This window comes from Bos indicus, chromosome 13, assembly GCF_029378745.1.
Source record: "Bos indicus isolate NIAB-ARS_2022 breed Sahiwal x Tharparkar chromosome 13, NIAB-ARS_B.indTharparkar_mat_pri_1.0, whole genome shotgun sequence".
Classification (NCBI taxonomy): Eukaryota; Metazoa; Chordata; class Mammalia; order Artiodactyla; family Bovidae; genus Bos; species Bos indicus.
In genome coordinates, this window is record NC_091772.1 from 79,598,402 (window position 1) to 79,610,488 (window position 12,087).

Genomic DNA, 12,087 nt, shown 5'->3' on the forward strand with positions numbered 1-12,087 from the left:
AAAGAGAAAAATAATTGTGTACTTACTAAAAACTAGGAGTTTCCATAACAGTTTTGGAACAAGCGTATTTGGTAGTGTGCTCCAAAAATTACTTTTGTAAGGTTGATATCCGCGGAAGCTGGGGAGGAAGGTCTTTTCAGTGAAATATTTTGTCTCAATTTTTACCTCTAACAAAAAAATAAACAAACAAAAAACCCTGAGATTTGACCCTTGTCCCCTCCCATCTCCTTTTTCATTGAAATGTTTAAATTGAGTTTTGAGATATCCGAAGAATGGCGGTATATTCAACCTTCCCCCCTCATCTCAACACTTGAAGTGGCCTTCAAATTTCCCAAATTTCAGAGTAGCCCCTCGCCATGATTTATTTCCTTTAAATGCTAAATAATAACCTCCAGGATCCATACTCACAAAGTCTGGGTTTTTTGTCACAGTGCAGATCTTGATTTTTTTTTTTTTAAACTTTAAAATGACTGGATACTAAATATAGAAAAAGCAGATTAAAAACAAGTATAGTCAGAGATCATATCAAAACATGGAGAGGCTGAATTTTTTCCCCCACAAGCCATAAATGTCTGCTAACATCATTTTATAACTGAGACAATCCTCTCCCATGGATGAGCAATGGGCATTGTCAGAGAAACTGGGTGTTGCCAAACTAGCCGTTATTGGAATTTTTTGCTATACCAGCTTTACTGTCGAAAAGATGTGTGTAGTTCAAAGTGATTGCCTCATCCTGACATGGAGACGTCTGAAATCTTCTAAAATTGTGTATGTGTGTATAATATTCTATGTATAAAAAACTATAGTAAATCTCGATGTATTTTATTCCATTAACTGCCTTGTATGATGTCAATAAATGTTGAATAAATGATGAAATATTCAGCCTTCTAAGTCTTTGATTCGGTGATTCCCTGGTACCTTTCTGCGTGCGTCTTAATTTAGCACTGACTCCATGGTAAGGAACTATGCAATTATAAACCCTTCTTCCACATTTGTGCATTACATTTTCTTGATTAGTTATTCATCAGGTTCCCAGCTTGTAACAGTTTCTTGTAAGCTTATCGGGAATGCAAGCAAAATAGAAGGCTAAGCTGATAAACATGTTCACCTGCTTGTTTGGACAACCCAAGGCAGAAACTAAACCAGCTTGATCGTCTTTTTGATATTCATGGTCATCAATAAAAATTTACTGAAGGAAGTGAGGTTAACTTCCAGTTTTTGAGTCTTTGTTTGAATACTTGGAATTGTTTTAAGTTCCCTAAACCAGAAAAGATAGAATTACAGTCAACAGCCCAAGTTGGAAAGGTAATAATTTGGTTTCATAATACATGGAAGCTGTTTAGCATTCTCATACTGAGTAAAAAAGCCAATTAACGCCTGCCTCGCTGACTAATCTGCTTATATTCCCAACACCTTTTCTGTGTAAGGTAGGCGATGTAATTTACCAGTGTAAACGCATGTGCACAGAGGCTTACAGCTCGTGAAATATTAGTGGTTTAAGGAAAAGTTCGTCTCACATGTAGGTGTTTATATTCACTTATTTTAGTTGGTGACAGTGAAAACATGATAGTCGGTTCTGCTCAGGACAAGGTAGTAAAAGTGTGCCTCCTGAGTCTCCAAGTGATAATAATAACAGTTGATTGAGCCCCTGGCATGCACCACAGACTTCGCGAGATGGACACTTCCTAGTTTTCTCTTCCAAGAGGGAGAGGCATTGTTGTGTCCATTTTGAAAATGAGGTAACTGAGGTTTAAGGACCCAAAGTAACATAATTAAGAAGCGGGTGAGCTCAATCCCTAAACCCAACTTCAAAATTCTTTTATCACACCCCGATGCCCATTATCCAGCTGTAGCTGAATATAGACAAGATAGCCAAACAAGAAAATATTGTGGTAAATGAAAACATATTACATTAAGCCTGTCCTGAAAAATCCAGGGTCTGCAGAAATAACTTCTACAGATAAAGTCAAAGAGAAGTTTTCTCCAAAGGAAAATCTTCCATGAATATTGAAAGGAAAGATTCAGTACACTTTTCAAATCTACTTCCAACTGATGAGCTGCGGCCAGCAGCTAGTAATCCAGAGGCAAAGTAAGACCTTAGAACAAAGCGGAGGGGGCTGAGTGGTGCGGCAGGCTAGTCGCTAAGCCAAAAATACTCAATTTTTTGAGTATTTAATATTCCTTAAACAACCAAAAGATCTGCACGTGTGATAAGAGTCAGGGAAGAGAAAAAAAAAAAAGATCACTGCACAGGATTAAACTTTGTAATGCCTTTTGTTAGATGACTGGGTTTGTGTATAATCAGGTTCTACTCCCTGTTTGCCCCAGACAGAAATTGTCAGGAAATTGACTTCTTTTATACCTTTCCATGAGCAGTCTATGAACACTGAGGCTTTATTGTGTTTAAGGGTATTTGGGATACATAATCCCATTTTATCATCTTTAAAATCCTTTTTTATTCCCATTTCACCCAACGCCTCCTGGGTACTAACAGTTGTATGCTGAACATATAAATTCAGGAACTTTCCAGTTAAAGGTATAGTTGTCTGTGGAACTCAAACCTTCCAAGTCCATGGAATCCTACCTCTGCGGTGTTCTGCAAGGAACTTTCTCCCCTCCTATTCCTTGCCTCTCTTCACCTGCCTATTTCTACTAAGCCCCCAGTCTCAGCTCGAATTTTTTTCCTAAAACCGGTATGTTCTCATCCGAATTAGAACAGTCTCGCCTGTTAGTCGAGATCTTTTAGAAGCCAGTTCTTTCCTTTCATAGCATAGTTCAAGATGGATAGTTATAGATTGAATGGTGTATGCATTTATGATTGGTTTTGCACAGTGCGGGCTCCACAAGGGCAGACACCTTCACCCCTGTGTCTCTAGCACAGCCATAGTAACAGAACACCGAAATCACAGTCAGTGACTTTGGAGAAGGATTTTGGGAGGCTGAATATAAAACAGGGTATTAAAAGCCGGTACCATTGATGGTGAAGCTGATGCTGAGGCTGAAACTCCAATACTTTGGCCACCTGATGCGAAGAACTGACTCACTGGAAAAGACCCTGATGCTGTGAGGGATTGGGGGCAGGAGGAGAAGGGGACGACAGAGGATGAGATGGTTGGATGGCATCACCAAGTCGATGGACATGAGTTCGAGCAAGCTCAGGAGTTGGTGATGGACAGGGAGGCCTGGCGTGCTGCGGTCCATGGGGTCGTAAAGAGTCGGACACGACTGAGTGACTGAACTGAACTGACCATTGATGGAAATGTACAATGTGCGACTGTCATGGTTTCTTAAAAAATCAAAATAGAATTACCATAGGATCCAGCATTTCCACTTTTAGGTATGTAACTGAAAGAACTGAAAGCCAGGACGTCAACAGGAGCCTGTTCGCCCATATTCACAGCAGCATTATTCACAGGAGCTAGAAGGCGGACGCAACCCAAGACCATCAACAAGTTAATGGCTAAACAGACTGTGGTGTCTACATACAATGAAATGTTATTCACCCTTAGAAATGAAAGGAACTCTGACTTGCTACAACCTGGATGAACCTTGAAGATATTACGCCAAGGGAAATAAACCAGTCCCAAAAGGACAAATACGATTCCAGTTCTATGAGGTACCTAGAGAAGTCACATTCGTGCAGACAGAAAGCAGAGGGGTGATCACCAGGGGCTGGGTGGAGGGGGAAACGGGGAGTTGTAGTTTAAAGGGTACGGAGTTTCAGTTTTGCAGGATGCAGAGAGTGCTGGAGACTGCACAATGATTCCTACTTACCACTGATGAGTTCACTTAAAGACGGTTAAATTGTGAAATTTTATGGTATGTATATTCTACCACAACTGGAAAAAAAGGCAATTACAAACTGATGGCTGCCCAACCATATGTATTTATTAAAAATCACTGAAGTGTGCACCCATAGTGGGTGAGTTTTATGACGTGTACAGCATGTCTAAATGACGCTGTGGTTAAGAAGGTGATTAGGTATTTATGTTAAGAAGGTGATTAGGTATTTATGTTACGTCGAGTGCTCAGTGATGTCCAACTCTACCATCGTGTGGACTGTAGCCCGCCAGGCTCCTTGGTCCATGGGATTTCCCAGGCAAGAGTACTGGAGTGGGTTGCCACATCCTCTTCCCGGAGATCTCCCTGACCCAGGGATGGAACCCATGTCTCCTGCATTGTAGGCAGATTCTTTACCACTGAGCCATCTGGGCTTCCCGATTAGATAGTTGGTTGTCCCTATAATCGTAAGAGCCATAATTACCTGCGTGCTTTTTTCCTACGTGGATTCCCAGCATCTCAGTCTTGAAAAGACAGGAATGACAAGGCTGGTGTCTGTAAAGCACAGTGTGCCACTGTGAAATGATCGCCCCTTTGGGTCCCTAATTATTTGTACCAGGAAACAGCTAAGCGGACAAATGCGGCAACAACTGCTGCTTTAATTTGGGGAATCTAAGGTTTGGATTCAGGAAGTAAAAGAGTGGCTTTTTTCCTCAACATGGACCAACCTCTTGGAGGCTATGGACTCATCGATTTGACATCTGCCTGCCTCAAATAGAAGGCTTTGTATATCAGGAAGCAGCCGTTCAAATCTAGAGATTTAGAAGTTGAGCGAAAATTGCTTCAGAATTCATCTTTGTCATTCACTGGGAGTGCTTTATTATGGGGCCAACTGTCCACTCTTCTGAGTGTCCTGGCCCAGAACTCTTTTATTGAGATGATTTATATTTGCAAAATCTGGCTAATTGCAGTAATCACCGCTTAAATGATGATACTCTCCCGATTCCTGTTTTAATGTCTCTCTGCTTGTTAACATTTTATCAATCCCAAATTGGTATTGAACAATTTCTAGCTCCAATTAGTCTTCCCTGTTAATACATCCTCTAATATATTAAATCCCACAACTGCATACTCAAAGGAAAAAGAAAAGTATAGCTACTCCAGCAAGTTCATTAAAGCAGGAATGAACTATCAGAAACAGGAGTTTCTACCAGTTCCTTCAGTTGAAGAGGAGATGGACTAGGAATGAGAAAGTTGAGGCTACTGGGATTTTGTGGTCCCTCAGTCCCCTGACGGGCCCACTGTGGCCCATGCCTACAGGTCTTTAGGGCAATCTGGGGCACATACATGCTCTAGAGAAGACTGGTCAGGCCTTACACTGTTAAGTCCAAGGCAGTGGTTCTCAATGGGGGTGATTTGACCTCCCCACCGCCTGGGGACATACGGCAATGAAGGAGAGCTCCTGATCCACAGTAGGTAGAAGCCGCAAGATAGCAGGCTAAGGCGGGAGAGCATGCTAATTCCCCACGTGACCCAGGACAGCCGCCCACCTACAACAGAGAGCTATGAGTCAGTAGTGCCAAAGCTGAGAAACCAGGTCTGTAGGTAATATGATTTTCAAGGCCATGTTCAGTTTCAGTTCAGTCGCTCAGTCGTGTCCGACTCTGCGACCCCATGGACTGCAGCACGCCAGGCCTCCCTGTCCATCAGCAACTCCCGGAGTTCACCCAAACTTATGTCCGGTGAGTCGGTGATGCCATCCAACCATCTCATCCTCTGTCGTCTCCTTCTCCTCCTGCCCTCAATCTTTCCCAGCATCAGGGTCTTTTCAAATGAGTCAGCTCTTCACATCAGGGGGACAAAGTATTGGAGTTTCAGCTTCAGCACCAGTCCTTCCAATGAACACCCAGGACTGCTCTCCTTTAGGATGGACTGGTTGGGCATATCAGTATCTATCTAATCCTTTTTTTTCCCCAATAATAATAAAATAATAATTTTTATTTCTTTAAATTTGTATTAAAAATAAAATAATAATTCCTAATAAAAGTGAAACTGCTAGTCACTCAGTCCTGTCTGACTCTTTGCAACCCCAAGGACTGTAGCCCACCAGGATCCTCTTTCCATGGAATTTTCCAGGCAAGAATACTGGAGTAGGTTGCCCTGCTCTCCTTCAGGGGATCTTCCCAACCCAAGGATCAAACCCAGATTTCCTGCATTGCAGGCGGATTCTTTATCATCTGAGCTACCAGGGAAGCCCTTTCTAATGAAACAAGGTACTAAATCACAATCACAGTAAATCCTCTTATCTTCTATAGAGAACCAATTAGTTACCAGTGGGAAAAGGGAAGCGGGAAGGGATAACAGGTAGAAATTAAGAGGTATAAGCTATTATGTATAAATAAGATATAAGGACATATTGTACAACACAGGGAATATAGCCAATATTTTATAATAACTATACAAGGAGTATAACCTTTAAAATTGTGAATCACTATACTGTACACCTGTAACTTGTGTAATATTGTACATCAACTATTGTTGTTCAGTCACTAAGTTGTGTCTGATGCTTTGTGACCCCATGGACTGCAGCACGCCAGGCTTCTCTGTCCTTCACTATCTCCCTGAGTTTGCTCAAATTCATGTCCATTGAGTCAGTGATGCCATCCAACCATCTCATCCTCTGTCACCCCCTTCTCCTCCTGCCCTCAGTGTTTCCCAGCATCAGGGTCTTTTTCAATGAGTTGGCTCTTCACATCAGGTGGCCAAAGTATTGGAGCTTCAGCTTCAGCATCCAGTCCTTCCAATGAACATCCAGGGTTGATTTCCTTTAGGATTGACTGGTTTGATTTCTTTGCAGTCCAAAGGGCTCTCAAGAGTCTTCTCCAAAACCACAGATCAAAAGCATCAATTCTTCAGCACTCAGCTTCCTTTATAGTCCAACTCTCATATCCATACATGACTACTGGAAAAACCATAGCCTTGACTAGATGGACTTTTCTCAGCAAGGTGATGTCTCTGCTTTTTAATACACTGACTAGGTTTGTCATAACTTTCCTTCCAAGGAGCCAGTGTCTTTTAATTTCATGGCTGCAGTCACCGTCTGCAGTGATTTTGAAGCCCAAGAAAAGAAAATTTGTCATTGTTTCCACTTCTTCCCCATCTATTTGCCATGAAGTGATGGGACTGGATGCCATGATCTTCATTTTTTGAATGCTGAGTTTTAAGCCTATACCTCAACTAAAACAGAATCCTTAGCTTCTCCAATACTTTAGCTACCTAATGCGAAGAGCTGACTGATTTGAAAAGACCCTGATGCTGCGAAAGATTGAAGGCAGGAGGAGAAGGGGAAGACAGAGGTTGAGATGGTTGGATGGCATCACCGACTCAATGGACATGAGTTTGAGCAAGCTCTGGGTGTCGGTGATGGACAGGGAGGCCTGGTATGCTGCAGTCCATGGGGTCGCAAAGAGTTGGACATGATTGAGTGACTGAACTAAACTGAGCTGACCACTGATGGAAATGTACAATGTGCAACTGTCATGGAAACAGTACGGTGATTTCTTAAAAAAAATCAAAATAGAATTACCATAGGATCTAGCATGTCCACTTTTGGGTATATAGCTGAAAGAGTCGGATACGACTGAGCGACTGAACAACAACAGCTTCTCCAGGGGAACCTTGTTAATCCCCCCAACTGACTCGAACCCATGCATCCCCGCCTTTCTCTCAGATTGTACAGGCTTAAATTCCCTCGTTCCCACATTGGGATGATTTGAGTAATTTTTCTGCTGCTTCTACAGATGAGAGAAAGATAATATTTGAGTAAATTTTCTTCTAATCTTTCTTTCATGAATATCATAACTTTTACAGAGTTGAGATCTATTTGAAAATACATTAAAAAAACAAAGAAAACATTTTGCAGTTCTATTTTACTTGAATGGGATAGCATCAGCCTTTTCTACTTTGCTAACAACAAATCTTTGTCAATGTGTTCTATCATGTCATTTTTTCACTCTATGGATGAACCTTTAATCCACTTAACCAATCCCTGTTATATATTGAGTTGTCTTTATTATAGAGAATATGAGAGTGAACATCCTGTTGATTTGGCTCTGTGCAAATTTGGGCTTTCTTTTCTTAAGACCACACACCCTGAGTTGTTCTGCAATAAGTGTTGGTGCTTCTCACACTCACAACCCATCAAAAGCTTCCGAAAATACTCTCTCATTCCTTTGTGAGTTCTTGTGCAAGACACGAGCCTGGGTAACACGAGTGGCCAAGCTAAAAGGGTAAAACCATAAACATGCTTATCAGGACATTCAGATATTTCGTAACTGGACAGGAGAAATGTATAGATTTTCAAAAGCAAGTTGAAGGTTCAATTGATTGAACAATTTTTCTGCTAAAAAGCGCTTTCCGCTGCATTCCCTTTGCTAGCTGTTCTGATTCAATCTTTAAACATTTCTGTATTGGCCCCCACAACCTTTCCTAAAAGTTTTCTCTTGCTTTTTCCTCTTTCTTTTTTGTGATTACCTTCCAGACACACACCCTGCTTCCCCGCCTTCCAAAAAATACCTATTCCGAACTTGTCTTAAAAAAAAAATAACACTGGGAAGGCACTTCTGTCAATGTGCCACAAACATTCTTCATTATAACAAACTTTTAAGAGCTAAAAGCCCAGCACTGGAAAGTTTACTGTCATAAATATCTATCTATCATTGTAATATAAATTATAATTGAAAATAAACTTGTCAGAGAACTCTGCCCAAGACACAAAAAGTGAGTGGGTTAGAGCGAGGCAATTAAGAATGTTAATTGGCACAGAGAGAAAAGCAAAGGGCAGTCATTGTTAAGATAACCGGACTATAAACACCGAAATGGATTTTGTGAAGGGGAAGAAAGGAAGGATCATCTTTTGACCATGAAAGGGAATATAAAATGCCCCGTCTTTGTTTTAATGTGCGGGGAGAGATTTTGACTTCTTTTCTCAGCTCCAACTTCCAAATAAACAAATGACCTGGCTCTGGTCTGGTTACAAAGACTGGAGATGAGGCGCTGAAACGGAGGGAAAAGCAGAGAGAGAGCAGAAAAGAGCAGAAAGAAGCAAAGGGTGAAGAAGAAACATAGGAGGGGAGGAAGGGAGGGGAGACAAATGTCGAGGAAGAAATAGACGCCGAAAAGGAAGGCGCGCCTAGGAAACAGGACAAGAGCTAAGGACGGCTGTTGGTTTGATTTGTTCTTGAGTTTTTTGTTGGGGCTGTGCCATGCAGCTTTCAGGATCTTAGTTCCCCAGCCATGAATCGAATCCAGGACCCAGCCGTGAAGGCATTGACTCCTAAGCCCTGGGCCACCAGGGAGTGTCCTGAAAGTTCATTTCTTAACCTGGGCGACATGGACACTCCGGGATGTGCGCCATTATCCTCTGGCCTCTCTCAGTCTCTCCAAACCGGGTTTCCTTTGCCAGTAAATGGAGAGACTAATCTCTACTTTGCTTCAAAAATTAGAAATGATGGTAGTAAAGCCTCCGGCTTATACTGGTGTTCAGGAAGCACGTATGGTTATCACGCACACTTTTTCAGGCTATAGTAGGAAGATTAAGGTTTCTGATAATATTAAGTAGACCCACAACATACATGATAGCCTGGGGGCCAGAGTCATTCGATTTACTTGACTATCATTCATTCAATGAAGAATTATTTTGTCCTCTAGGTGCCAGGCCTTGGGCTGAGTGCTGAGAATTTTAGGATGAAAAAACTCATGTGGTGTAAAATGGGCAAAAAGGGGATTCTCTGGCTGTGCAGGGCTCAGGGCTCTGCGTTTCACTGCAGAGGACCCCGGTTCAATCGCTGGCAGAGGACTAAGATCCCACAAGCTGTGCGAGGCACTCAAAAAAAAAAAATGGCACCTTCCCACCACAAACCTAATGTGGACACTACTGGGCCACGCGAAAAAGTGGCGGTCAAGGGTGCACGGACGCTGCCGAGAATGGCCCTGGGATGGGATGCGGGGGTACAGCTGTGGAAGGCACAAGTTACCTCGCAGACTTGTCATTCCATGACAGAAGGCACCCTGCTCACTTCATTCGTCTGTGCATAAACAAATACCTTTAATACATGTCAGCTAGAAGCGAATACCACGAAGACAGTGCAACAGCATAAAGGCATAGAGAACGTCAGAGGATGCTTTTTTGGCAGAGGAATGAGGAAAGACCTCACTGATAAGGAGACATGTGAGCAGAGACGTGAAGGAAGTGACAGCCAGGCTGATATCTGTGGGAAGGGCATTCCAGGTAACAGACAGTGCAAAGGCCCCGGGGCAGGAATGTGTTTGCCCTGTTTGGAGAAATTTAAAGAGGCCACTGGGGCGGGACTGGAGTGAATGAGAGGTAGTGGGGAGGCAAGCACACGTATGGCCTTAGAGGTCATGACTCTAGTTTTTTGGGTTTTATTTTACAATTTAAAAAATTGTGGAAAATACACATAAAATGTAGCATCTTAATAATTCAAAATAATGCAGGTCAGTGGTATTAAATGCATTCACATTGTTGTGCAACCATCACCACGATTCATCTCCATCACTCTTTTCATTTAGCAAGACTGAAACTCCGTACCCATTAATCGCAAACTCCCCAATTCTCTCAACTCGGCCTGGCAGCCACCATTCTACTGTCTGTCTGAACGCGCTGGGTACTCCATGCAGGAGGGATCATACAGTGTTCACCTTTGTGTGACTGGCTTATTTCATTTAGCATCATATCCTCTGGTACATCCATGGTGTGCCCAGTATTGGAATTTTTCATGTTTAAGGGAATAATACTATTTTGTATGTATATACCACATTTAACTTATGGATTCATGCGTCATAAACACTTGGGTTGCTACCACCTTCTAGCTATTGGGAATCGTGTTGCTATGGATATGAATATACAAGTATCTTCTCATGGACCTGGCTTTTAATTCTTTGCGGTATATATACCCAGAAGTAGAATTGCTGCATCATATGGTAATTCAGTTTTTTAGTTTTTAACTTTTCTCTTTCCGTTTTTATTGGAGGATAGTTGATTTACAATGTGGTGTGAGTTTCAGGGGCGCAGCACAGTGATTTAGTCATACGCGTATCTTGGGGCTTCCCGGGTGGCTCAGATGGTAAAGACTCTGCATGCAATGCAGGAAGGCCCAGCTTCGATTCCTGGGTCAGGAGGATTCCCTGGAGAGGGGAATAGCAACCCACTCCAGTATTCTTACCTGGAGAATTCTATGGACAACGGAGCCTGGTGGGCTACGGTCCAGGGGGTTACAAAGAGTTGGACACAACCGAGCAATTAACACATACATATATCTATTGTTTTTCAGATTCCTTTCCCCCGCAGGTGAGTGCAGAGTATTGAGTAGGGTTCCCTGTGCCATACAGTGGCTCACTGCTGATTGTCTACTTTACATACAGTAGTGTGCATGGGGTCGCACAGAGTCGGACACGACTGAAGTGACTTAGCATAGCATAGCATAGTGTGTATAATTCTATTTTTCATTGTTCAAGAAGCTGCCATACTATTTTCAGCAACAGTTGCACCAGTTACATCGCCACTGACAGTATTCAACAGTCCAGTTTCTCTGCATGCTCACTCAGTTCAGTTCAGTCACTCAGTCATGTCCGACTCTGCGAGCCCATGGACTGCAGCACGCCAGGCCTCCCTGTCCATCACCAGCTCCCAGAGTTTACTCAAACGCATGTCCACTGAGTCGGTGATGCCGTCCAACCATCTCGTCCTCTGTCGTCCCCTTCTCCTCCTGGCTTCAATCTTTCCCAGCATCAGGACCTTTTCAAATGAGTTAGCTCTTCACATCAGGTGGCCAAAGTGTTGGAGTTTCAGCTTCAACATCGGTCCTTCCAATGAATATTCAGGACTGATTTCCTTTAGGATGGAAATCATACTCACTCACACTTGTTATTTTCTGGGTTTTGTTAGTAACTATCTAATGGGTGTGAGGTAGTTTCTCACTGTGGTTTTGATTTGCATTTCCCAAAGGGGAGAGTGAAAAAGTTGGCTTAAAGCTCAACATTCAGAAAACGAAGATCATGGCATCTGGTCCCATCACTTCATGGGAAATGGATGGGGAACAGTGGAAACAGTGTCAGACTTTATTTTTGGGGGTCCCAAATCACTGCAGATGGTGATTGCAGCCATGAAATTAAAAGACACTGACTCCTTGGAAGGAAAGTTATGACCAACCTAGATAGCATATTCAAAAGCAGAGACATTACTTTGCCAACAAAAGTCCGTCTAGTCAAGGCTATGGTTTTTCCAGT